General features: G+C 45.6%; 1 long non-coding RNA gene across 1 annotated transcript in view; it reads right to left on the bottom strand.

Moving 5' to 3' along the window:
• Positions 1 to 16,992: 16,992 nt before the first annotated feature.
• LOC121827971 (uncharacterized) overlaps positions 16,993 to 27,077 on the bottom strand; it is a 36,862-nt gene continuing 26,777 nt past the window's right edge. Inside the window, exons 4-5 of the long non-coding RNA XR_006070326.2 lie at positions 24,415 to 24,584; positions 16,993 to 22,322 (exon numbers count right to left, since the gene is read on the bottom strand). This is a non-coding gene — a long non-coding RNA (uncharacterized LOC121827971). The remainder of the gene's footprint in view (positions 22,323 to 24,414; positions 24,585 to 27,077) is intronic.

The raw sequence follows: 27,077 nt of genomic DNA on the forward strand, positions 1-27,077 counted from the left end.
ACACATAGTCTTCAGCTTTAAAGGGGAACCTGTCACTTCCTTAGAGTGGGGGTCTGCAACTGGAGGTGGTCCCCCCTCTGACAGACACACACACCCCATCCCCTAGACATACTTTGCACACTCTGGAGACATTCTTAATTCCCATCATTCAGGAAGGAAGTGTGTGCTTCTGGCTCGCATCTAATGGGCAGAGGCCAGGGATTCAGCTAAACCCCCTACAACGCAACAGACAGCAACTTGACTCAAAGGAAACATTGTTCATCTCAAAATGTTAACTATGTGAGACTGAGAAACCTTGGTCTCCGCATAGTCGAGGCCAACCAACAGATCATTGTTTGTTGATTGACATTTGTTTAAAAAATGTGAGCTCTAGCTGGGCCGTGGTGGCACACGCCTTTAATCCCAGCACTCGGGAGGCAGAGCCAGGCGGATCTCTGTGAGTTCGAGGCCAGCCTGGACTACCAAGTGAGTCCCAGGAAAGGCGCAAAGCTACACAGAGAAACCCTGTCTCGAAGAAAAAAAAAAAAGTGAGCTCTTACAAGAAAATGGCTAATCTCACAGGATGTGATAGTAGATTACATACTAGAATTGGCAGAGATGTGTTTTGTATATTCCTGAATCCAGACATAACACCACACACCTTGCATTAGGAGGCCTGAGAGCACCTAGGCTGCCAAGCTCAATCAAATGCATGAGTTAATTTGCACTCTAATATGAAAGGAAAACCAGTCAGCACTGAGAGCTAGTGCCCCCTTCTGGTGGGGCCATCCCCGTAATTTCCCCATATGGAGTCTCAGATCCCAGGGCATACAGGGCCCTCCAGGAGGAGCTGGTGCTTATGGGAGATGCCGCTTCATATGGGGCCACGTGAGGCTGTCACATGCCAAGAAAGAGATGCTATGGCCCAAATATTCAGCATAACTCAGATCCAAGGACCTGAGGCAAAGAAAATGTCGAGAGGACAGACACACAGACACATGAACAGAAAAGCTGGGTTCAGGTTGGCCCTGCTCGCTCTGATGCGGGGAACAAACAATGCAACCTGCCAAGTTCTGTACACTCCCGAATCCAGACCTACGAGTCAGAGCGGAATGTCAGAGCACTTCCTGTGTGCAGCCCAGGAGATAGCTTAGCTCTGTGGGTAGGCGAGCAGCCTCAGGCTGCAGGCATCCAGAGGAGGGGGGCTCAGGTGCCAGCTTTTGCGCGCACTGGTCAGTCATTTGTCCACCTTCTCACTTGGAGAAGAGAAGTGCTTTGCCAGTTTCCTGAGGCTGATCGGAGGAGGCCCTTGTCATTCCCATGGGTCTGAGGCACGCGGGCCCTTGACGTGGCCATGACCGTGCCAATAATACATGCACTCAGGACTTCATCCACTCCCCACATACACTATATGTACACACAAATATGTGAGTCCACATAGAAATGATAATCTAGAGATGTTTATACATGTGTACACATATGCATATTATATTTCAGTACTGTTGTATGTGTACTTACATGTATAACATCAGGTACCAAATGAATAGAAAGGAAACTTTGAATTTGTACCAAAGACAGAGGAAATTTTAAGAAATTTCAAAGAAGTGATATCATACAGAATATGTTCTTTGTCCACAGCATAAAAATTATTCAACAGTAAAACAAAATGAGAGCAATTAGAAATTAAAAAATATATAACAATTTACAGATTAAGGAATGGGTCATAGGACATTAATTGCTTTTGACACTTTTCTAATCTATCACCAGCATTTCTCCATATCTTTTACTTAGTTATTTAGAGACAGGGTTTCTCTGTGTAGCTCTGGCTGTCCTGGAACTTGTTCTGTAGACCAGGCTGGCCTTGAACTCAGAGATCCACTGCCTCTGCCTCCCGAATGCTGGGTCTCCTACATCTTTAAACACGGTACTATTTTTAATGTTTGAAGAGCCTCCCACTGATTTCCACAGTAGCTGAACCAGTTACAGTCCCCCAGTAAGTAAATATGGTTCTTTCCCGGAATCCTCACCAGCCTTTGTTTTCTTGATGATAGGGGTGAGATGGCCTGTCAACGTAGTTTTAATTTGCATTTCCTTGATGGCTGGATATGCCCAACACTCTGTGCTGTAACCCACCTGGCTTAGGTCCTAGGACCCTGTCTAACGGTAATGGGGAACGAAGGAGGACATACACAGGTACTGAAAAGCTGAGCTGGGCTGTGTGCACTCTGCTGGAGCAATGCCAGCCACAGCAGCAACCTGGACCCTCACTGAGTTTATTATACATGGGGAGGGAGGGGGGAGCAGAGGGGATGGGGGCGCCTGGGGAGGAGGGCAAGGGGCGGGTCTTGGTAGTAGGTGTTCATAGGCAAGCTGTCTCAGGTTGCGACCATCTGGGGAGGAAGTGACAATTGCTTGATTTTTTACACACTGGTCAATCTTGCACTCAGAGGAAGGTGGCACCATCCCTCTGGTGTCTCCATCCCTCTGGCGTCACCTGGAGAAGGCTTAGCCGTTCCCCTGGCTGAGGCTTTGGGGTCCTTGGCAAGGCTGTGCCCATGTCAACAATACACATTCACTCAGGATTCCACTCACTCAAGACTACAGTTGCTCAGGACTTGACTGGCTTCCTGCGGCTTTAAAAAGCATTTATTGACCATTTTATTTCTGTTTTTGAGAACCATCCCTGTTCAATTCATTGGCCAATTTATTGATTGGCAGTTTCATTTCTTTCTCTGTGCCCACCAGCTATAGAACTCCTGGGCATATACCCCAAAGACTCTTGGGTTACCACAGACACTTGCATAGCCATGTTTACTGCTGCTGTTTTCACAGCAGCCAGGCAATTATATTGGTATTGATGTCTATCGATGGATGAATGGGCAGTGAAAACGTGGTCCATATACACAGTGGAATTTTATTCATTTGTCAAGAAAAAGGAAACTTGCAGGGAAATGGATCAAGCCAGGAAATAACACATTAAGCAAGGTAATCCAGGCTCATACTGAAACATTTTGCATGATCACTCGTGTGATATATAGGTATAGATATAGATATTACTACATGTATGCATTTAAGCAGAGAATAAGTGTGGGCAGAGGCCAGGAAATTAGGAAGGGCCACAGAGAAGGAGTAAGAGAGCTTTAAGGGAGAGGACTGCCGCGGTCACTAGAACAGGGTGACAGGAGAGAGGAAAGGGAAATACTGGGGTAGAAGGATACGGCAGGGCAGGGACAGAAGTCAAGGGAGATGAGGGAGGGAGAGCAACCCAAACTATGTATAAGAGGGACATAAACCTGTCACTTTGTATGCCAATTAGGAATGAAATAAAATCTTTAAACAGAAGTAGTCATTTTTGGCACCCTTACCTATCTCTCGATTTTTTTTTTTAATTATACAATGCCACAATGGACACAGCATTCACATTTCTAGTTCATTGCTCACATGTATTTTCTACATTGGGTCCTTTCTCCCTCGCTTTTTCCTTCCTTCTTTCCTCCCTTCCTTCTGCTGCAGGGCTGGGACTTGAGCACAGCCGGGCGCACTCAGTCACTGACCTTCAGACGCCTTTGGGCTCTGTACAGCGCTGGGACTTTTGTTTCTTAATTAGAGTGTTCCAAATTGGAACTCAGTCCTACATACCATCTGAACACTCATTTAAAAAGGGAGTGGGGGAGATGCTGGATTTGGATCTTTCTAGAAATATTAGACTGCTCCAGGAAGAAAATCAAGCCAGATGACTCAGGATACAGGTTTGTAGCCCCTTTTCAAAATCAGCAGGGGACTGACGCACACAGTACCTGCGACCTCCGCGCCGCATTATCAAACGCCACCACCGCCGTCCTAGATCTCACCCACGGACGGACGCACATAGCCTCTCAATTGAAGCCACACTGTATTTTAAGAGCTAGAAAAGCTGGAGAAACAGGGATGCCACATCAAGTCACGGCACGAGTTTAATTTAACACTGAGAAACCCCGAGTGTTTCCGGATGACTCCACATCACGCACGATCAACGGCCACAATGGAGAGTAGACGAGTGAAGCAAGAGGGTGGTGTTTATCAGCACTAAAAATACCAGCTGTCTCAGATCAGGGACATTAGCTGGGTAATGTGGTGATACGCTGTAGACACCGATGCAGATCTGCCTGAGACTGGCCTCTGCGGAGATAGCCGTGTTAGGAGCCCAGCCTGGCCTCCGCTTGCCTTCGCTGGACCTAGGCGGTGGAGCTGAGTGGTCTTAGCCAAGTCCGCTTAGCTGTAGTTTGCTCACTTTTAAGATGGATATAATATGATGGGCTATTATACACAATACATTCTAGTCGGCTTTCTGTTGCCGTGATAAACACCATGACCAAACGAAACTTTGGAAGAAAGAGTTTATTTCACCTTGCAGGTTACAGTGCATCACTGAGAGAAGCCAGAGCAAGGATTCAAGACAGGAGCTTGAAACCGAAACCATAGAGGAACACTTTTAACTGGCTTGTTCTCAGGCTCATGTTCCGCTACTTTTTATATACAGGCCAGATCTACCTGCCCAGGGATGGCACCACCCACAGTGAACTTTCCCCTTCTACATCAGTTAACAATCAAGAAAATGTCCCACAGATGTGCCTTCAGGGCGATTTGATGGAAGCAATTCCTCAACTGAGGTTCCCTCTTCCCAGGTGTGCCAAATTGACCTAAGATTAGCTAGCACAAATACATGTTATATATCCAGGATAGATGTCCTAAAGACATATATAATGGACATAATGTAATCTCGATAGCCTTCTGCCTCATTGGGATGCTTTAAAGATTAAGTGTAAAAATTAATATAAATAAAAAGTTTAATATAGGCTGGCAATAAGGCTCAGTGAGTGTGCTGGCTAGATTTTTGTCAATTCTACACAAGCTAGAGTCATCCGAGAGAAGGAATCCTCAATTGAGAAAAGGCCTCCATAAGACGGGGCTGTAGGCAAGTCTGTAGAGCATTTTCTCCATTAGTGATTGATGGAGGGCCCAGCCAATGGTGGGTGGTGCCGCCCCCTGGCTGGTGATCCTGGGTCCTGTACGAAGGCAGGGTCAGTAAGCCATGAGGAGTGAGTCAGTAAACAGAGTTCCTCCATGGCTCTGCATCAGCTCCTAGCCCCAGGTCCCCGCCCAGACTTCCTTGGATGATGGACTATAAGCAGTAAGTTGAAAGAAACCCTTTCCTTACCACTTTGCTTTGGGGCATGGTGTTTATCACATCAACAGAACCCAATCACAACAGTGGGTAAAGGTTCTTGTCACCAAGCCTGACAAGCAGTATTTTAGCATCCTGCCTGTATTAGTTACTTTTTATATCAAAATACTCAAGAGAACAACTTTCAAGGAGAAAAGACTCATTTTGGTTCATGGTTTCAGAGGCTTCTTCCCTTCTGGAGAGGATGAGCTGAGCAAAGGCCTGCCCTGAACGCCGATGGGACCATGCCATGCAGTAGGGACCCAGAAAGAGCAGAAGACGAACAAGGAGAAGTCAGCTCAGTTCCAGCACCCCTTTTTCTCTGCAGAAGGAGACTGGCTCTTCCCCTCCAAATTCTGTCCACCATGAAAGACTGAGCCCTCCAAAGCCACGAGTCAAAATAAATACTATCAGAAGCTGCTCTGTCTGAGATTTTAATCAGAGCTATATGAAATTAAGCAAAACAGAGTGCGTGCTAAAATATTGTTTACTGAGTTTTTAAAATAAGAATTTGGCTCTAGAATATGGAAATCCCCAAGATAAGTGTCTGTTTACCAAGAACTCAATAATTATCAACCCCCAACAATTCTTCCCCATTGTATGCACAAAACCCTCTCACTTAGAGATGGTTTCCACAGCCATCCAGGCTGAATTCCATCTGTCGGTGAAAGACCTCTAGGTTCTTTCTCCATTTCTCCAGGTTGTATTTTAAAGGGTCCTATCTAGGAACAGAACCAACAGATGCATCGTTCCACGTTTGAAAGCAAGCCGTGTCTCTTTGGTCTTAGATTCCAAATTCACTCTATGCATCTACAAAACAGTGCAGGTTAGGGTCGCACTTAAAGCTCTGGCTGTTCCCAGGCAAGTGAGAGTGCCTGGTTCCCAGTGCTGCTCCCGGAGCAGACTTCTCCCTGGGGGAGGGGGCCCTTCCTGGACAGAGTGAGGTTCTCCCTGGGGGAGGGGACCCTTCCTGGACAGAGTGAGGTTCCCCCTGGGAAAGGGGACCCTTCCTGGACAGAGTGAGGTTCTCCCTGGGGAAGGAGACTCTTCCTGGACAGAGTGAGGTTCCCCCTGGGAAAGGGGACCCTTCCTGGACAGAGTGAGGTTCTCCCTGGGGGAAGGGACCCTTCCTGGACAGAGTGAGGTTCTCCCTGGGGAAGGGGACCCTTCCTGGACAGAGTGAGGTTCCCCCTGGGAAAGGAGACCCTTCCTGGACAGAGTGAGGTTCCCCCTGGGAAAGGGGACCCTTCCTGGACAGAGTGAGGTTCTCCCTGGGAAAGGGGACCCTTCCTGGACAGAGTGAGGTTCCCCCTGTGGAAGGAGTCTCTTCACGGACAGAGTGAGGCGGTGGCTCTGGGCTTTCTTCACGCACTCCTGGGGCTTGGATCTCGTTTGGCACCTCTGACTAGATGCTGTGCCTCAGTGGAGAATGGCACCATCTGCTTTAATGCTGATCTGTGATATTTTATTCACATTTAAATATTTTATCATCTGTGACTCCTGTGAACTTTTCTCCTTCTGTTTTTTGTTTGTTTGTTTGTTTTTGTTTTGTTTTTTCCTGTTAAGTATTGATTCTCTGTTTTGCCGAAAGGTGAGGAAACCTCCCTCCCTGTTGGCAGGGAATCTGGCTGTCGTTTTCCTCCCCACAAAAGAAGTATCTAGAGCCTTTTAATTACGTAGTTTATTTTTAAAGGGACAATGAAAGAACCAGAGATCATCTTCTGCTAAAATGAAGCTTAGCTTGCTCTCGGAGCATCTGCCTTTTTCATTCCCCCAGTTATTGAAATAGGCGGCCTCATCGCAGAGAAAATGAACGCACTCGGTTTCCCCCAACACAATGTCACAGATTTTATGGTGCACTGTTTTCTTTTGTCAGACAGAAATAGAGTCCATAACCTCAAATGCTGTCAAAAGGAAATAAATATGCTCTGTGGGAAAAATAGCAACCCTCGGATAGTTCAGCTGCAGAATAAATTCTCTATCTTCTACCAGACACAGCCTGCACAGAAGAGGGTGCCCAGCATTGCCCCAGTGCCCTAACAGGCTGTTCCTGCATTCATGTTCAGAAGACACAGAGGCGATCTCTGTCAACTGAATTTTAATGCAATAGAAAAAAACGTTACTCATCGGTGAGATTTTTAAAAAATCAGACGGAATTTATGTAGTAATTCATGTTGTCAAAAGCTAAAGTAAATGTGTGTTTCCAGAGAAAGTAAGCATCCATATGAGAAAGGAATGCTTCTTGAAGTGGAAAACCTGTCCTGGGTCATCCAGAGGTTCAGAGCCCCACAGCCATCTTCTGTACATACACACACACACACACACACACACACACACACACACACACACCCCTGAGGACTTGATCCTCCAGGAGCCCCTGGTGTCTAGATAGATGCATGAAGTTTTGACATACAGCTGCTGATTTAAGTGCCTTCTTCAATTGCAGATGGAGGCTGAATCCTGATGGCGTGGTGCTCCCTTCCCACACAAGGAAAGGATGGTGTCAATCCCACCTTTTCTCCTTCTACTCTACCCCAAGGACATACATGGATCTCAAATTCTTTGGAAATGCTGGAAATTTTACACTCTAGCCAATGGCTCATCAGTCCTTCTTGGTCACCCCCACACCCATACTTTCCATTTTATAAACCCACAACAGGGTTGATACCTATGCTGGCTGGGGGGGGCAGGGGGTTGCCTCAGATGCCCACTCCACATCCCAATACCATCTGAGTGGCAGCAAATGCCAGGGCACTCCCAACTACTCTTCCAACTTGAAAGAGCTCCATCCACCACTTAAAGGGAAAAGAATGTGTGTGATTTAGAGACACCCAGATAGGACAGAGCTGGCAAAACAGTAAGACATCTGTCCCTATGACGACCGGGCAGAAGTGGTTCCAGATGCAGACTCCAGCATTGAAGTGCTGGCACAAGGCTTGGTGAGGCCTTCCTGCTGGTTTGAGATTTTCTTGGTAATGACAGTAAATTAATTGCATGTTAACATACACCTGGAGCAGTCACCCCGCTGGGCTGGCCTGTCTCATTGGAGGTTCTCATATACTCCTGCCTCCAAGGCTCTCTCTGGAAAGCCTCAGCCAGTGTCACATTTACCAGATATAAGTCCTTGTGGGAGCCTAGGAACCACTGAGAAACAGTCCACACCCTACTCTGGGCTTCTGTGAGCTGGAGAGAGAATTTTTTTTTTTTTTTCCTGTTGGGCATGGTGGGTACCGCCGTGGCTCTTCACTTACAGAACCAGAGATGCCATTTCTCCTTTAGGACTTAACCCTCATGAGGAGCCACATGGACAAAAAAAGGCCTATCATGTCTGCCCGTGCCATCTTATCTTGGGGAGTCTCAGAGTCCTAGAGCTTTTTCCAAAACAAGAGTTGACGACTAAGATGCTTCTAAGAATGCAGGTCCAGAGCTGGCTGTGTTGGCGCACGCCTTTAATCCCAGCAGGCAGGTGGATCTCTGTGAGTTCTCGGCCAGCCTGGTCTAGAGATCTAGTTCAGGTCAGGGGCTGGGAAATGGTTCAGTTGGCTGAACTTCATGCAAGTGTTTACAATGCATGAAGACCTGAGTGTGATCCCCAGAACACATGCAGAGAAGCGAGGTACACATGTCCATGCATCCCAGCACATATACATAACAGAGAAATGCAAGCCCTTAGGCCTGCCCGAAAGGTGCTGATTCAGTAACTTTGATGAAAGGCCATGAAGTCTGCCTTGAAACAAACTCCTGGAGTGATTCTGAAGCAGATGGTTTGGATGGCACTCTGAAAAAATGGGGAGAGACCACATGGTGATGAGTAACACCCAGTGGGTTTCCTGTACTGGAGAAGTTACAGTGTGTTTGGGGAAATTCATCGTAAAGATCATCATGTGCAGAGGTAGTTGGAACACTGTAGGGCCAAGACAATAGGGGGGAAAGTACTAAAACAGCAACAGAAAGAACAAAATAATCAAGATCACAACCAAGGAAGAAAATCATGACTAGAAAGCCCATAAAAATCAGTGAAACCCAAATGTCACTGTCAACAAAACTGACAAAATTTCAGCTTGATTTGGAAACAAACAGAATTTGTTCAAGTAACTGGAATATGCATGTAGGAATGGTATGACCGATTTGCCACACATGTGAAGGATTCTGAAGAGTGCTGTGAGCGACTGTGTGGCAACAGATGGAAGAGCCAGATGAAGTGAATGAATCTCTGGAGGACCACACGAGCTACCGAGACCGAGCTAGGAAGAAGAGTTGACCTCACCAGACGCGCAACTAGGAAGGAGAGTGGGTAGATGATCAAAAGCCTCCCACTAAAGAAAAGCCCATGAGCTCAGGGCTTTCCTGGTGAATTCTATGAGACATCAGGAAAAGAACTGATATCAGTTTCTCAACATCCAAACCTGGGAATGAGAGATCACTTCCATACTATTCTGAGAGCCCAACATCACCACGATGCACAAGCCAGACAAACACATGGAAAAACCAACTCCCTGGGAGAGAGCAGTAGAAGGAAAAACAAAGACCAGAGACACAAATAAATCTACAGGCCAGTGCCCTTGAATACTGCACATAAATCCTGAGAACAGTGCTGGAAACCTCTCTAGCAGTACCTTAAAAGGCCGTGCTAACGGCTAAGCAGCGTTTATTCCTTTGATGCACGGATGGTTCAATGTACAACAATCAAATAATACATCACATAAACAGACTAAAGTAAAAAATAATTTACTTTGTCTCAATTAACATGGAAAAAGCATTTAAACAAAGTTCGACACATTTTCATGGCAAAAATTAACAAACTACAAATAGAAGACTACTATGAAATATTTAAAGCAAAGACCATGCTCAATGGAGAAAGACTGAAGTTTGTCCTAAAAAAAAAAAAAAAAAAAAAAAAAAACAGGGCTTCCCTCCCTGGCCACATCTATTGGACACACTGTTAGACGTCTCAGTAGGAAAGCCAGTCGGGTAAATTAAATTAAAGGCACCAGAATTGGAAAAGAGGGGTAAAGTTATCTTGAATCACAGATAATAAAGTTTGACCCACTGAAAATTCTAAAGATGTCCCCCACCCCACGCCCAAATAACTCAACCTGATATCACTGATGAACAAACTCAGCAAACTCTCTGTATACAAAATCAACCACAAAAATCAGTTCTCTGTCTGTACACTAGCAACAAACAGTCTGAAAGAGACAAAGAATCAGCAGGAGCAGGGGGCGGTGGTGCACGCCTTTAACCCCAGCGCTTGGGAGGCAGAGGCAGGCTGATCATTGAGGCCAGCCTGGTCTACTGAGTGACTTCCAAGACAGCCAGGGTTACACAGAGAAACCCTGCCTCCTAAAACCAACCAACAAACAAAACAAAACAAAAAGAATCGAAAAGAATAAAATACTTAGGATAAATTTAGCCAATAAGACAAAAGACATCTATGCTAAAACTATAAGACATTATTGAGAGCTAGGGAGAGGGTTCAGGGGGCAAGCTTAGGACCTGAGTTCAAACCTCCAGCACCCATTTCAAAAGTCAGACACAGTTGTGTACACGTCTATGACTACCGTGCTGGGGTGGGGAATGCAGAAACAGACAGCTGCGGCTTGCTGTTGCCAACCTAGCTCCAGTGGGAGTCCCTGTCACGAAGCAATAAGGTGGACAATGACAGAGCAGACACAAGACGTCCTCCTCTGGCCTCCTTATGTGCGTGCACAGGAGCGTACAGCACACACGTGTACCACACATACACCCACACACATGCAAACACATACGCACAACACAATAAACATTGCTGAAAGAGATTAAAGACACAATAAATGGAAATCCTTCCATATTTATGAACTAAATATTGATATATTAATATACTATTACAGTTAAGAGTTTGGTACTTTTTTTTTTTTTTTTTTTGGTTTTCCGAGACAGGGTTTCTCTGTGTAGCTTTGCACCTTTCCTGGAACTCACTTGGGAGCCCAGGCTGGCCTCGAACTCACAGAGATCCGCCTGGCTCTGCCTCCCGAGTGCTGGGATTAAAGGCGTGCGCCACCACCGCCCGGCTCAAGAGTTTGGTACTTTCTAAAGCAGTCTACATAGCACAATAATATAAATAACATCTAACCCCCTCCTACGGCCTTAGAGACAAACTAAGGTATGATTCCACCAGAGTTCACTCTGAGAAACCAATGAATGTATTAGACTTCCTTACAGAACAACAGGTGACCTGTAAGCAGCTGCACTAGGAGGTCAGCACCCAGCATGAATGATGACCCCTCCCCCACTGCGTAGATGGAGTCCCCTCTCCTAATCTCTCCCCACCTGTGTCCTCTAGCCCTCCACAAAGACCAGTTAGGGCACAATGGAATACAACTGATGGGAGTAGTGGCCTGATACTCAGGGGAGGGTCCCATGACTCTCCTCAGCACCTCCTTCTAAGAACCAACGGTCAACAAGCTCAGCTATGACGATCTCTGGTGAGCAGGCCCAGCTGAAAGCCTGAAGATTCTGCCAGTTGGGCTGGGAGGACAGCTCTGCATAACAGATGTGGCCAGCTGCTTCCCCGCCAGGATGGACCGGACCTTGCACTGTGAGCTGAAGCAAAACCGTTCTCCCTTAAGTCACTTTCATCGAAGCGTTTTTTAGCACAGCAACAGGAAAAGACCGTGACCTTGTGAAGCAGTCCCACAGGAGGTGCATGAGGCCACCATCTGGGAGAAAGTGCTCTCTGAGAGATGAACACGCAAGCAGCTTGCTGTTGGGGATCCCAGCTCCCAGAACTGAGGAACAGCATGTGATGATGCTCTTAAACTACCAGCTTATGTCGCAAGTAGCCCTAATGGACTAAGAATGAATCATGCGGGAAATGTAAATCCAAATATTAAGACATCAGCTCCCACACCTGAAGGTGGCTCCTATTAGAAACAGAAGAAAGCAACAGGGCTGGACAAGCACACGAGGAACTGGAACCTCTGTGTGCTGTTGCTGGGGTGTACAATCGTGCAGCTACTAGGCAATCTTTGGAGGCTCATCGACAATTACCATAGAATTATTATGCGAGTCACAATTCCATTTCTGAGAATACACTTAAAATAATGAAAAGCAATTATCAAAGAGATATTTACAGACCCACATTAACCCCACATGGTTAAAAGAAGCCAAGGGTTGTGTGTATTTGCTTTCCCTGTGGCTGTAACAAAATCCGACAAAAGGCATTTAAAGGAAGAAGGGTTTGATTGGCTCTCATTTTGGGGGGCGGTGCATGGCAGTGAGAGTGGTTCTGGGTACAGCGGCAGGAGTGTGGGGCACCTGGTCACATTGTGTTTACAGTTCTGAACAGGGCAGTGCTACAATCCATCAGCGTTCCTGCTCACTGGGTTTGAACACACAGCCCATGCATAAGTGGGTGTGACGCCCTCAGTGAAACCTCCATGGAGACACCCCTTGGAGACAATCTGGAGATATCCAGAGGTGTGTCTCTCAGGTGATTCTAAAATCTAGTCCAATTGACAAAGAAGATTAGCCTCATAGGGTGGAAGCTACTCATGTCTGTCAACAGATGAGCCAAATATGGTGAAGACAAAGAATGCAACAGATTTCAGTCTTAAAAAGAAAGGCCACTGTGACTGCTTCCACTTGGATGAATTCAGCAAGTCACACACACACACAAACACACACTGTGGAATCCCATGTGATGAGGATTCTGAGGACTCAAGTTCACGGGCAGAAAGTAGAATAGAGGTTACTATGGGCAAAAGAAAGTTGACTGGAAAAGATTGTCTTCATGAGCTGAGACATCCAGCCTCAGACTGAACAACTACTGATTCTTGGATTCTGTTGATAGACAACCACTGTTGGTCTAGCTGAACCACACCCTGTAGCCATTCTAATAAATTCCATATATATATATAAAAAGATTGTCTTCATGATGGAAAGAGTTCCAGAGGTTGGCTGTGGTGAGATGTGCACAGCACTGTGAATGTCCTTAATGCCACTAAATTACACACGTAGTGGTAAAGTGCTGACTTGTTTTTGTTTTTCCAGACAGGGTTTCTCCGTGTAGCCTTGGCTGTCCTGGATCTCACTCTGTAGACCAGGCTGGCCTTGAACTCACAGAGATCCACCTGCCTCTGCTTCCCAAGTGCTGGGATCAAAGGCATGCACCACTGCCACCTGGCTTAAAATGCTAAATTTTATGTTTATTTTACCACAATTTTTTTGAGTTACAAAACACAGTTCCACACTCAATTACCATAATTCAAAATATTCACTTCCAACATTAAAATGTTCTTCTTGTTTTAATACTTCATTGGAGTTGCACCCATTTAAAACACAAAGGAGCTCAAACATGATGGTTTTACCAGCACAAGGGGTGAGCATGGAGTACTTGAACCACGATTATTTTCTCAGGAAAATTTACAAACTACAAATTTATCAGACTATCTCTGTTTGTATCCAAGAACTTTTGCTTGGGGCCTCTTTATATTAAGAACGTACACTTGACCTAGACCTTGAAAGCCCAGTAGAGTCTGCCAAGGGGGAAAAGGCGGGAACTGGAGTTCACAGAAGTAAATGGAGCATGTGCCAAGGCATGTGCTGAAGGAAGGGCAAGGCCTGTCCTAGGAAACAAGGGACATCTCAGTGACGCCGAAGTGCTAAGAGAGTGGCGTGGAGTGGCAGAGGCATGACGCCAGGGAGAGCAGGTTTCCAGGTCTCTGCCCTTCCTTATTCTCACGTAAACATGCGGCCTTCCCAAATGGCATTACCTCTGGAGAAGTTGCGTGCAGTTCCATGGTAGAAGAACCCAGCATCATCAAGTCTCTCTGGTGTTAAAGAGACAAAGATAAGCAAGGAAAGATAGGCAAGGAAAATGCTTACACACTTACCAGTACCGACATAGCCCAGTTCCACAGCAGGCATGACTAATGGATGCTTGCATGCTTAACCCTAAGACTAAGGAGACTAAACATAGTCTTGTGTCCTCACCGACTCTGAGACAGGAAGATCAGTAAATGAAGACAGCACAGGAGCTAAACTCTTTAACACCCTGTCTCAGTCAGGGTTACTATTGCTGTGGCAAAACACTGACTAAAGGCAAGTTGGGGAGGAAAGAGTTTATTTGGCTTACACCTCCACATCATAGTCTATCACTGAAGGAAGCCAGGACAGGAACAGGAGGCAGGAACTGATGCAGAGGCCATGGAGGAGTGCTGCTTACTGGCTTGTTCCCCATGACTTGCTCAGCCTGCTTCCTTATACAACTCAGGTCCACCTGCCCAGAGGGGCCCCACCTACAGTGGGCTGAACCTTCCCACATCAATCATTAATCAAGAAAATACCCCCACATAATTGCCTACAGGTTAATTGCTGGAGGCATTTTTCTCAATTGAGATTTCCTCCTCTCAGATGACTACAGTTTGTGTCAGGTTGACATAAAACTAGCCAGTACACACCCCTACCCTATGAAGCAGAATTTTGAAAGTTCTGGCTGAATCACATTAAATATGCAACAGATATGGCATTTCTACCACTTGCCAGCTCTCAGACAAGAACACATATTTATGTCAAGGATAAATGGCTTATGTTGAAACTTCGGATGCTTGCATTGACAGTGCCTTCTGTGTGCCAAGAACCCAGTACACACTACATATTTTACCTCATGAACTATTCAACCACCTAGCAGAGCAGGCATGTTTACTCCTGTTTAGGATGAGGGAAATGTGCCTCAGATATTCAAGTAACTAAGAAGGAAGTGGTGAGGACTCAGCATGACCTCCCCACCACATCATCACATCGCTGTGATCACATCACACTGCTGTGCCTATGCTAGCCATCACACAGTAGACATTGTGAGTACGTCATCTTGCACTTAGACGAGAGATGGTTGAGGAGCCGATAAACTGCTTCAAAAACCTAAGCATATTCATATTCTTTTAAACATCAGGGACTAAAGAGAGACAGCCGCAAGTCTGAAGCTGTTAGATGCAGGAACTCTGAACGAAGTTCAGACAGTAGGAAGGTCTCATGAGACAAGTGACTGCAGGCTCTGAAGGCGCCTGACAGGCTCGGAGAGGTTATGGGGTTGCCTCTGGTTCTAAGAATCCGGTGCTCACCATCCATGTCCACATTTCTCTCCTGGGTACATGTGCCTCTGGGTGTCAGAGGACAACCTCAAGGCCCTCAGGTGCCTTTGACCTTTTTGTCTGAGTCAGAATCAATGATAGTTTATCTTCCTGGAACTATGCAAAGTAGACCAGGCTAGCTGAACAGCATGCTCCAGGGATCCACCTGTCTCCACCTTCAATTTCGGATTCTGAGTGTGCCACCATGCCCAGTTTTTTACAGGGGTTTAGGGACTATAAACTCATGTTCCCAAGATGGCTTTACTGACAGAGCCGTCTCTCTAGCTCATGTTTACAATTCTCAAAACATTTGCCATGTACAACTAAAGAGGACTTGATTAATATAAAACTTTGAGTTATTTCCAAAGGGTCTTAACATTCCCATTCGACATGAGTATTTACCACTCTTTGGTATGAATGAGTTAATGTGGATTTGGCAAGACTGCAATACAACTCATATTATTTTCCCTCAGGGCTTCAAGACTGAATATTTTCCACTACCAAGATCTGCAGTTACAAATGAAATCCAGGAATCAGTAAATCCTCATCTCAGAGCTGATTACAACACACCAACGAAGAAAGGAAAACTGATTTTGTTGCAGAGATGTGAAGGCTACACAAAATGTAGGAGTCAAAATGATAAATGGGAGTTTTCGGATTCCTGCTAAACCCAACTGCATTTAGGGTGGATACTCTCGGGGTCATAGGAGGTAGCAGGGACTGAGACAAGAAGGCTCAGCTCTGGTTCCAGCTCAACCTCTTCCGTGCGTGGTCTTGAATTCTGATCAGAAAAACTGAGATGACAACATCCTTGCCTCCCACTTCACTGAACTGTCTTGGAGAGATGAGATATTGCATATTATATGCCCAGGCAACAACGCCTTGCCCTGTCAAAGGCAGAGCTAGCGTAGCAAAGGCTGCTAGCATTTACTCCGCATTAAGGGATGCTAGAACTTTATCCACTCGGCTAATCCTCTAACAGCTTGCCATCAGACCACCCTTTCTATCCACCATGACATTCTAAAGAATGTCTCAACTTAGGCATCGAGAGGCTATGGAAATAAAGTCACAAAAAAATGAAAACTAAACCTCCATACTCCACGAGTTCAGGTCCCACCTCCTCTCCAAGCTACCTATGAAATGTTTTAAAATTCAAACCATATTGTATTTATTTATTTGTGTGTGTGTGTGTGTGTGTGTGTGTGTGTGTGTGTGCAAATGCATACCACAGAATCTGTAAAGGTCAGAGGGCAACTTTCAAGGGCAGTTATCTCCTTCTGCCATGGATTCTAGGAATTGAACTCAGGTCTAGGTTATCAGGTTTGCAGCACTGAGCCATCTGGTCAACCCCAAGCCATATTTTAAATATATAGAGTGTGTGCTATTTCATTTTTGTTGCTGTGAAGCGTGATCCTAATTACTCTTATCAATAAAAACCCAGAGCCAGATATTGAGGGTGAAAGCTGAAAAGATCGGAGAAGCAGAGCAGCCAGCCACCAGACTTCATACCTCCACAAAAATCTCAGACTGAATGGGGGCCAAGATTCTGTCTCCACCCACCTTATATTCCTGTCTCCACCTCCCTAGTGCTGGGATCAAAGGCATGATCCTCCCAAATGCTAGGATTAAAGGTGTGAGCCACCACTGCCCAGCTCTGTTTCTCTTTTAGACTGGTTCAATCTCGTGTAGCCCAGGGTGGCCTTGAACTCCTGATCTCCCTGCTTCCTCCTCCCAAGTGCTGGGATTAAAGGTGTGTGCCACCACGGCCTGGCCTCTATGGTTAACTAGTGGATAGCTCTGCCCTCTGATCTCCAGGCAAGTTTTATTTGTCAGAACACAAACAAAATATATAACATTGTTGTGATAAACAACTATAACCAATGCAACTTATAGAAGAAAGAGTTTGTTTTGGCTCACAATGCTGAAGGGAGAATCCTTAACGATGGGGACACATGGCAGCAGGTGGCCAGAGCAGGAAGCTGAGAGATCACATCGCCACCCCTACACAGGAAGCAGGGAGAATGAACTGGAAGTGGGGTGAGCCTATACATTCTCAAAGCCCTCCCTCGGCCATGCTTCCTCCAGCAAGGCTCCATGTCCTAAAAGTTCCATAACCCCCAAGCAGCACCACCAACTGGGGACCAAGTGTTCAAGCACATGAGCCTATGGGAACATTCCTCATTCAAACCCCCACATAGGGCTAGTTCATCAAGGGGCACACAGTGGTCAGTCCTGGAAAGGAACCCTCTCCTTACCTTGTGTGCAGTGCAGACCTCTGGACCCCTCATCTACCTGGACTCTAGACGTACTTGAGCTGAGTAGGCCCCAGGAGTCACTTAGCTCTCCTCTTCAACTGACACCCTGCAGTTCTCAATGGACAATTGCTTCTCCAGCAGCAGCTAGTAATGAGGACAGCGTGGACCAAGTCCTGTGCCTCAGGTGGGATGGGCACACGAGAGGAGGGGACCTTCAGGGCTCAAATGCTCATGAAGACGTTATCTCCTTCAAGTAAAAGGCGCTTGGTCATAACTGACCAGAGTACTGTGTTAATTCTAACAGTTTTCTTAACTACTAGTGTATAGGGGCAAAATTTTATTTCTTATTAAGCATATAATTTACCTGTGTAAAAGTACAACATGTGTTTTATAAATGCTACACAAACATGAATTGCTAGAACAAATTTTCAGAGAAAGGAAGCAACACACATGTCTTAGGTTCCATTGTGATAAACACCATGACCAGAAGCAGCTTGGGGTGGACAGGGTCTATTTCACCTTATGCCTCCAATAAAACACTCCTTTGGGGGGGGCGGTCAGGCCAGGAAGTCGAGGCAGGAACCTGGAGGTGGGACATGAGGCAAAGGCCATGAAGGAACACTGCTTACTGGTTTGCTTTTCATGACTCTCAGCCTGAGTTTTTATACATCTGAGGACCACCCACCCACTCACATCAATCATTAATCAAGACGGTACCCCACAGGCTTGCCTACAGACCGACTTTTTTTCCTTGTATTTTTTGTTTTAGACAATATATTCTGATTACAGTTTCCCCTCCGGTTCCTCCTCCCCTCCCCTCCCATCCAGATCTACACACTTTCTGTCTCATTAGGAAACAAACAGACAACCAAAGAATAATAAAAAATACAATAAGGTAGAGCAAAAACAAATTGGAATAGAACGAAACACGGAAAAGAGCCAAAAGAAAAGCATAAGAAACCCGTTCAGATGCAGAGACACACAGGGGAACCCCATAAAAACACAAGACTGGAAGTCATGGTATATACTCAAAGGAGCTGTAAGGTTAAAAACACAAAAAGGTGCCCGACAACATTATGAGACAAAGAACCTCCAAAGATGCCATTGAGTACTGCACTTTGTGTCGGCCATCGACTGCTTGGCATGGGAGCTACCCTTAAGAGTGGTTTGTTTTGTTTTGTTTCCTTGTGAGACTTCACTGGAGAAAACTAATTTTTCATTTGCATGTGTTTATCAATTGGAGACAGTACCTGGGTTAGGGATGGGGGCCTAACCACTTCTCCTTTTAGCTCTGGGACTCAGCCTGGTACAGACCCATGCAGGCCCTGTGTGTGCGGCCATAGTCTCTGAGACTGGTATGTTGAAAAGGCCTTGATTCTTTGGTGTCCTCTGTCCCTCTAACTCTTAAACTCTTTCCACCTCCTCTTCCAGGGTTCCCTGAGCTCCAAAGGGAGGGATTTGATGGAGACACCCTGTTTAGGACTAAGTATTACAAGGTCTCTCACTCTCTGTATAATGTCTGGTTGTGGGTCTCTGTATTTGTTCCCATCTGCTGCAGGAGGAAGCTTCTCTGATGATGGCTGAGCAAGGCACTGGTCTATGTGTATAGTAGAACATCATTAGGAGTCATTTTTTTGCTACATTCCTTAAACAGAATAACAGCATTTGGCTTTCCCCTAGGTCTCTGGCCTAGCTAGTCTCAGGTTCCAGGCCACCTGAGCAGTGTCGGGGCTGGGTTCTATCTCATCAAGTGGGCCTTAATTCAAGGAAGATAGTGGGTGGTTACTCCTATAAGTTCTGTGCCACTATTGTACAGCTTATCCTGCAGGCAGGCCCCCCTTGTAGATCAAAGGGTAGGTAGCTGAGTTGCTTCCCTTTCTCCTTTGGCAGTGTGCAGAATCACTTCCAGTACCATGAACACTGGCACACAAGGATGAAGGGTCTAGGTGGGCACCAGCTCCACTTCTATGTGTTCATCGAGTAGTGTAGGCATTGCCTTCACAATAGGGCCTTACTGTCAGCTTGTGGAGAGCCACCAACAGCCGTGGCTACAGCCTGGGTTGTTTGGGGTTTCCAATGGGACACCTTTGGCCAATAATTTGATGTAACCCATTCCTGGTACTGGAAGCTTCATTTGGTGATGAGAGGTATCCAGTCGAGGCTCTGTCTCCCTGTTATTTGGTGATTTCATTTAGATCTCCTTCACATATGGATAGAATTTAGGAAGCTTCTACTGTATTAGGTTCCCATCATTCTTAGTCTTAGCTGTCCCTCCCTGTATTCTCTCCTTTACCTCCCTTCCCCCCACCCCACCCCCATTTGATCCTCTCATTCGAGTCCATCCCTAACTATCTAGTCTATTTCTTCTTCCTAAGGAGATCCATTCCTCCCCTAGTCCCTTACTCTCTACCTAACCTCTGTGGTGATGTGGATTACAGCTTGTTTACCAACGGCTTCACAGCTAACATCCACATAGAAGTGAATACATACCATTTGCTGTCTTAGTTGGGGTTACTGTTGCTGTGATGAAACACCATGACCAAAAGCAAATTGGGGAAGAAAGGTTTATTTGGCTTATGCTTCCACATCATTGTTCATCATTAAAGGAAGTCACCACAGGAACTCAGCAGGGCAGGAACCTGAAGGCAGGAGCTGATGTGGAAGCCATGGAGGGGTGTTGCTTAATGACTTGCTCCTCAAGGCTTGCTCAGCCTTTTTTTTTTATAGAACCCAGGACCATCAGCCCAGGGATGGCATCACCTACCATGGGCTAGGCCCTTCCCTATCAATCAGTAGTTAAGAAAATGCCTTACAGGCTTGCTGATCTTTTGGAGGCATTTTCTCAGCTGAGGCTTCCTCCTCTCTGATAACTCTAGCTTGTACCAAGCTGACATAAGACTAATTAGTACATTTGTCTACACATCAGTCTTATGGAGGCATTTTCTCAATTAGGATTCCTTCTTCTCAGATATGTCTAAGTTTGTGTCGGTTGACAAAATCAACCAGCACAAAGCACTTAGAGGGCTATGTGCCTGTTCCAAGGATTATATAGCATACCTTTATTAACAATCAGTTGTGTGCTGATGCCATACAGTGAATGCTCAGAAGGGCTAGTCATCACTTTGGTCGATTAAGTGCTATGAATATGAATGAATACCATTCTATTGGATCTCCTCCCTCCTGCATCTTTCTCCATTCCAAAGTCCTTTACCATCACTCCTACTCTTCCTCCTTCTCTTCAACAGAGTCTTGCTGTATTCTCCAAGCTATCCTCAAATTCACAACCCTCCCGCCTCATCCTCTGAGTTCTGGGATTACAGGTATATGTCACAATGCCCAATTTATGAGCACTCCTTCTGAAGAGCTGTACAATGGTATTTCAGCTAGGAAAACAGAGGCAAACACTGGTTTAAAAACACCCGGGATTTGCTTCAGTCAAACCCAATAAGAAATGTGGACATGAGTGTCATAATAGAAGTCTTTTTAAAAAAATATCTTACATATCTTCAGGAAGAGGAGGCATGGTACGCCATGCAGGGCTGCTTGGGAAACACAAGAGTTGGTCAGGAACCAGCAAGAGGAAAGGAAAAACATGGGACTTGGTTGTATTTTTTCACAGAAAGAAGTGGGCAGGACAGAAAGGTCCAGGATTGGCCAGTTGGAATAATCTTTGTGAGCTCTGGGGAGGAGAAAGGCCCCCAGCTGTCTGGGGTTTAGGTGGTGATTAGGACAGGGAACTGAGGGCCACAGTACCAGAGGTCAATAGAAGAAGTGGTTGGAGCTGAGGCTCCTGACTGGTTGGCTGCCCATGTTTGCTGTGTGTAGACGTTAGTTAGCTCTTGGAAAGACAGTCTATCTATGGTTAGTATTATGACTTGGGTCTTAAATGTCCCTCACAGGCTCATGTGCACGGACACCTGTGCCACCAGCTCTTGGTGCTGTTATGGGACGTGGAGCCTTTGCGAATGGAACCTAGTGTAAACATAAGCCACTAGGGGCAGGACTTTGAAGGTGATACCCATCTCTGAGTCTGGGTTAGCACTCTGCTTCCTGGGCCACCACCATGTGAACAAGGTCACTGCCAGCTCCAGCTGTCACAGACCGAGCCTCTCCAGACAGCGTGCTTTTCCCCCAACGTAATGGACTGACCCTCTGAAGTGTGAGCCCAAGGCAACCTCTCCCCGCTTAAGTTCCATCGGGTGATTTGTCACAACAGCAGGGAAAGAAACTGCGATCAGCAAGAACCCAAAATGTCAAAGCAGCCAAAATAAGGCGTGGTTAATCAACGGGCCAACTGCGAGTCTCTAGAATTAGGCAGGGAGTCAGGGCTTGGATCCTAACACTCCCTTCTCCCCAGCCCTCACTTCAACTGCCCAAGAGTCTTCTCAGAGAAAGTCTTCCCACGAACTTGTTGATAGTCGCTGACATCGTGGGATTTACTGAGATTTTTCAAGGAATAACTTAGAACCTTTCATTGGAGCCATAAGGCTGAGAAGTTCCCAAAATAAAGTGTGTACCGAGCCCAGAGCGAAGATGTCAGCCATCAAGCACTAAGTTCAGCCGCACGTCTGAAAACAATAGCTTGACGACTTAAATCTTTGTCTTCTTTGGCATCAAGGCTAGAAGCAGGTAGGCAGGAACAGACATGATGATACACAGCTCCACTAAGGCCTCGGGGCATCCATGATCCTTCGAAGGCAAAGCTGAAGTATCCCAGAATTTTCTTTTGTTCCTCAGGCTCCAAGGTATAGAGAGCTATGTTTTCAAATGCCAGGACTGAGGAAGAACAAAAATAAAAAGGAGTAGGTGCACAGTGCCTGAAGTTATCACGTGATCCTTCAGTTTTATCTAACTGACCAGAACAGACACGCTGTTTCATACAAACAACCATGAAAGAAAAAAAATGCCATTGTTACTCAGCTAAAATAAAAGGCGCTTAGGATTAGATTTTGTAGATAACTTACGATCCTATCACACGCTGTGCTTTGAGCTCCTACAACCCTTCTACATTCTCTTTTATGGGACCAATTACAAAAGCAGTCGGCCAGGCTTCAAGTCTGAAATCTGCCATTATAAACCTTTACTCCTCTTATTCTCCAGTGTCAGGCCAAGTCTGGTTTATTCGACTGCGGTAATCTCTCTTGAGCAATTTCAGAAAGGGGTTCTGCCATCTGGCCCGCCATCCTGACGTGCTGCCTCTCCCTCCTAATACCCCCCACACCCCTTTGAGATCATGCCCTTTTCTGGAGCAGGAGCCTTTTCACGAATGCTCATCTGGCTATGTCTTTTGCTGCCTAGCGCCCTGCAGAACCCCTCCTGGCTTTCAGCATAAAGCCCAAGAGACAAACGATGCAGAGGCCTCCCACCATGTGTGGTCCCTGACTGTCCCACTCACCTAATCCGCCTTGTGCCCACCCTGACATATCCAAGTCCATATGACCCTAACTATATACGATCCAAAATCTGCCACAGAACTCAGTGACTCCATGCGCTTGTGCACACTGAGTTATCCAGAATATTCCTTTCTGACCTCTAGGAAGGTCAGAGGATTTCTGTCATTATTCAAGACCCACGTCTGTAAAGCTTTTCTCGACCCTGACTTCAGACCCTGGATGGGCACGGCTTCCTTGATGCCACCCCAGCCATGTTCCGATACACTGTAATGATTCATCTCTACATTAATCCATCCTGCCAGGGACTGAGTTTCTGCAGGACAGGCACCACATCTTACTCATCTTTGAAGAACTAATTCTGATTGTATCTGTCAAGTAATAAAGCCCTCAGGAACCAGGCACAGAACAAAGCCCTGGCAGGGAGGAGGTGCCCTCTGAACCCGTTGCCCTGTAGCACATATGCGAGCCTGCACTTGTGGTCTCTCTGCCCTGGAGTAGCAGTTGGCAGGTGTTTCTGGCTAGGATCTCCACTGTAAACCGGACTCTGCACTACTTGGCCACAGTTCTGGCCCCCGAGACGGCTGTTAGGAGGCACGACCGTGCATTTGTGAGGGCTGAGAGGGAAAACAACCAGACCACACCAAACATTTCAAAGCCAAATGATGGCCCCTGTGGCCAAAAAAAAAAAAAACTAGGCTTAGTTTACAGTGTAATTCGATGGTGGCCCTACCTTAAACACACCACGGTGATGACATCATCGCATCAATTGGTGTGACCTCTGGTTGAGATATCAAATAATGATAAAACAAAAAGATTTTTTAAATAGCTATGGACACAGATATCCTAAGTTAGTAGCAAAGGGTACCACTCAGCTGGAGAGTGTTTGCCTGGACCCAGGTTCCATCCCTAGCACAGCCAGAAAGAAGAGGAGATGGGAAGGATGAGGGGGGAAGAAAAGGACAAGGAGGGAAGGGGAAGGAAAACAGCTGAATAATTACATCAGAATACAAAGCATAGTATGTACAACTATAAATAAGAGGCTGCTGCAAGGCAGTTGTCCACGGAGAATTCTAAGATGGCCCCAGGAATCCTAATAGTATCCCAATTACACAGTGATGCAACCTAAGCATCCAGCAGCATCACTGATGTATGCAGGTCCTTCCTTGATATTTGCTTTAAGCCCAGATGCAAATAAAGTTAATAAAGGCAAAATAAATAAATAAATAAATAAATAAATAAATAAATAAATAAATAAATAAATGGACACAGGTTCAATGTAAATTCTTTACATCACCCTCACCTCAATCCTTAAAACAGCTGTAGTGATGTGTTAGTCTACACAATGATAACAGCACTACACGTTTACTTATTTGCTTTTGGTACTAGGGACTGAACCCAGTACTTTGTGTGCACTGAGCACATACTCTAGCACTAGCCCAGATGTCTTCGGGTAAAGGTAGTTTGACGTTACTCACCTGTTAGGACGCTGTTGCAGCTTCTGATGGCGGCGCAGTGACAGAGTAAAGGGTGGCCCAGAAGGCCCCAAGAACGGCCCCTGCTGCTGATGTTTGGAAGATGATCCGGTCTGTCCACTCCCCTGGGCACCAGCTCTCTGGCCCTCTGCTGAATGCTACAAGCAGCTCTTCTGGGAGTTAGATGAGAACTTTGTCATTCGACAGTTTAGAAATACTGGGGAAATTACCTAACTGTTTTATACTTCTACTTCCTCATAAATTGGGGATGACACTAGAGTGACTTCATTATAAAAATTAACTGAGATGATCCAGGTGAAGTGTCTAACGTGAAGCCTGATGCAGATTAAGTGTTCCATAAACTTGATTACTTGTATTATAATTAAGAATAGAGCCACTGTCCTCATTAGTATAGTGGTGAGTGTCTCCACCTGTCACTCAGGAGACTGAGGTTCGATTCCCTGAGGGGAAGGTGTACTGCAAGGATTTTGTCAACTGGACATGGGTAGAGTTATCTGAGAAGAGGAAGCCACAATGGAGAAGATGCCTCCATAAGATAGGCCTGTAGGCATGCCTATGAGCAACCTTTCATCTTCTTCATTAGTAATAGATGCAAGAGGGTCCAGCCCATTGTGGGTGGTACCTTTCCTGGGCTAGTGGTCCTGGGTTCCATAAGAAAGCAGGCTGAGCAAGCCTTGAGGAGCAAGCCAGTAAGCAGCACCTCTCCATGGCCTCTTCATCAGTTCCTGCCTCCAGGTTCTTGCCCTGTTTGAGTTCCTGTTTTGACTTCCCTTAGTAATGGACTATGATGTGGAACTGTGAGCTGAAATAAGCCCTTTCCTCCTCAAGTTGATTTTGGTCATGATATTCTTTTTTTTTTCTTACTCTTTTTTTCTAAAACATTTATTTATTTATTTATTTATTTATTTATTTATTTATTTATTATGTATACAATGTTCTGTCTGCGTGTACACCTGCAAGCCAGAAGAAGGCGCCAGATCTCATTATAGATGATTGTGAGCCACCATGTAATTGCTGGGAATTGAACTCAGGACCTCTGGAAGAACAGCCAGTGCTCTTAACCTCTGAGCCATCTCTCCAGCCCCTGGTCATGATATTCTATCACAGCAATAGAAACTCTAGAACAGGAGTCAAGACAGGAATGGTGGCATACATCTTTAATTCCAGCACTCAGGAGGCAGAGGTGGGTGAATCTATGGAAGTTCCAGACTAACCAGTGAGACCCTGTCTCAAGTGTGTGTGTGTGTGTGTGTGTGTGTGTGTGTGTGTGTGTGTGTGTGTGTGTGTGTGTCTGTCTGTCTGTCTGTCTGTCTGTCTGTCTGTCTGTCTATCTGGGTGTGTGTGTCTATGTCTTGTCTTTGTGTGTATCAGACTGCCTGGGATTGACTTCTGTCTCTATTTTTTAATAGCTATGTGCAGTAGGACTTTCTTATTGGACTTTTTCTTGGGGACCACCAGCTCCCAAATAATGACATGAAGACTTATTAATTATATGAATGCTAGGTCTTTAAATGTTCCAGTGATTTGATACCAACAATTAGCCATTTAAAAATATATGAACAAGCTCTTATTTAATCATTAGAATCTATAATTTTTTTCTTGAAACTATTTGACAGTGTAACATTTATATTGAGGCTTTTAATTACCCTATTATCCTTTTCTGCAGCCAAAACATAAATATGAATTGACTTAAATTTGTTTTCATTTCCCATTACCATAATTCACTAAGCATTAAGCATTTTTCTCTAGATTGGGTCCTTATTAAATCTTTATGTGTACAGCTGGACAGACAGATCCAAATATAAGTTTTAGTAAATATTTGTTTAATATTTGTTAAATATTAAAAAAACAGCAGGAAACTCTTTATATTCCTCTCCCTCTTCCTTTATCTATACAAAGAACATGTACCAAAAGTCCTGGGTACCAAACTGAACAGATGGAGCAGTCATTTCAGCCTGATGTAATGCCTGGGTTGAGACATGGCTCAAGCAGCCAGGATCCGACACACGGCCAAGTCACTGACCACTTGTAGAAACACTTGGATCTGCACAGGCCAGTTGGAATAACTCAGCAAATGTTCGATAGGATCAGACAAGGAGGACCAACAGCTATGCCGAGGCTCATCATCATCCCCAAATAAACCCTGTGATGGCCCAAATTTAATATACATCGAAGGAAAAAGTCAGCCAGGCATAGTAACACATACCTGTACTCTCAACACTCTGAAGCTGAGGCAAGAAGAATGCAAGTTTGAGGCTAGCCTGGGCTGGAGGATGAGTGTTAATATTCTGACCTGTCCCTTGGAAACCTGCCCTTCATCCTGACTTAAAGGTCTGATTTAAGAAAACCCCTCCCTTCTTCTCTCTCTTCCGCTCTCTTTCTCTCCACTCCCACGAGGTGTGCACCCTCGACCCCTCCCTCTCTTTCTCTTTCTTCTTTCTATTTCCTTACCTTTCTATCAAATAAACTATTTCCATGTGGATGCAGAACCTATGAGTGACTGTCCACGCGCCTCCGCCCCCGTCACCCACCGCTCTATCTGCCCAGCATGTTTTTCCTCATATGTGAGGCACCCTGGCCTGGCCAGCGGGGGATCCCCTGTGTGCAATATCATAACATTGGTGCCGTGAAGTCGGCAGGCTATC

This window comes from Peromyscus maniculatus, chromosome 3 (assembly GCF_049852395.1).
Source record: "Peromyscus maniculatus bairdii isolate BWxNUB_F1_BW_parent chromosome 3, HU_Pman_BW_mat_3.1, whole genome shotgun sequence".
Classification (NCBI taxonomy): domain Eukaryota; kingdom Metazoa; phylum Chordata; class Mammalia; order Rodentia; family Cricetidae; genus Peromyscus; species Peromyscus maniculatus.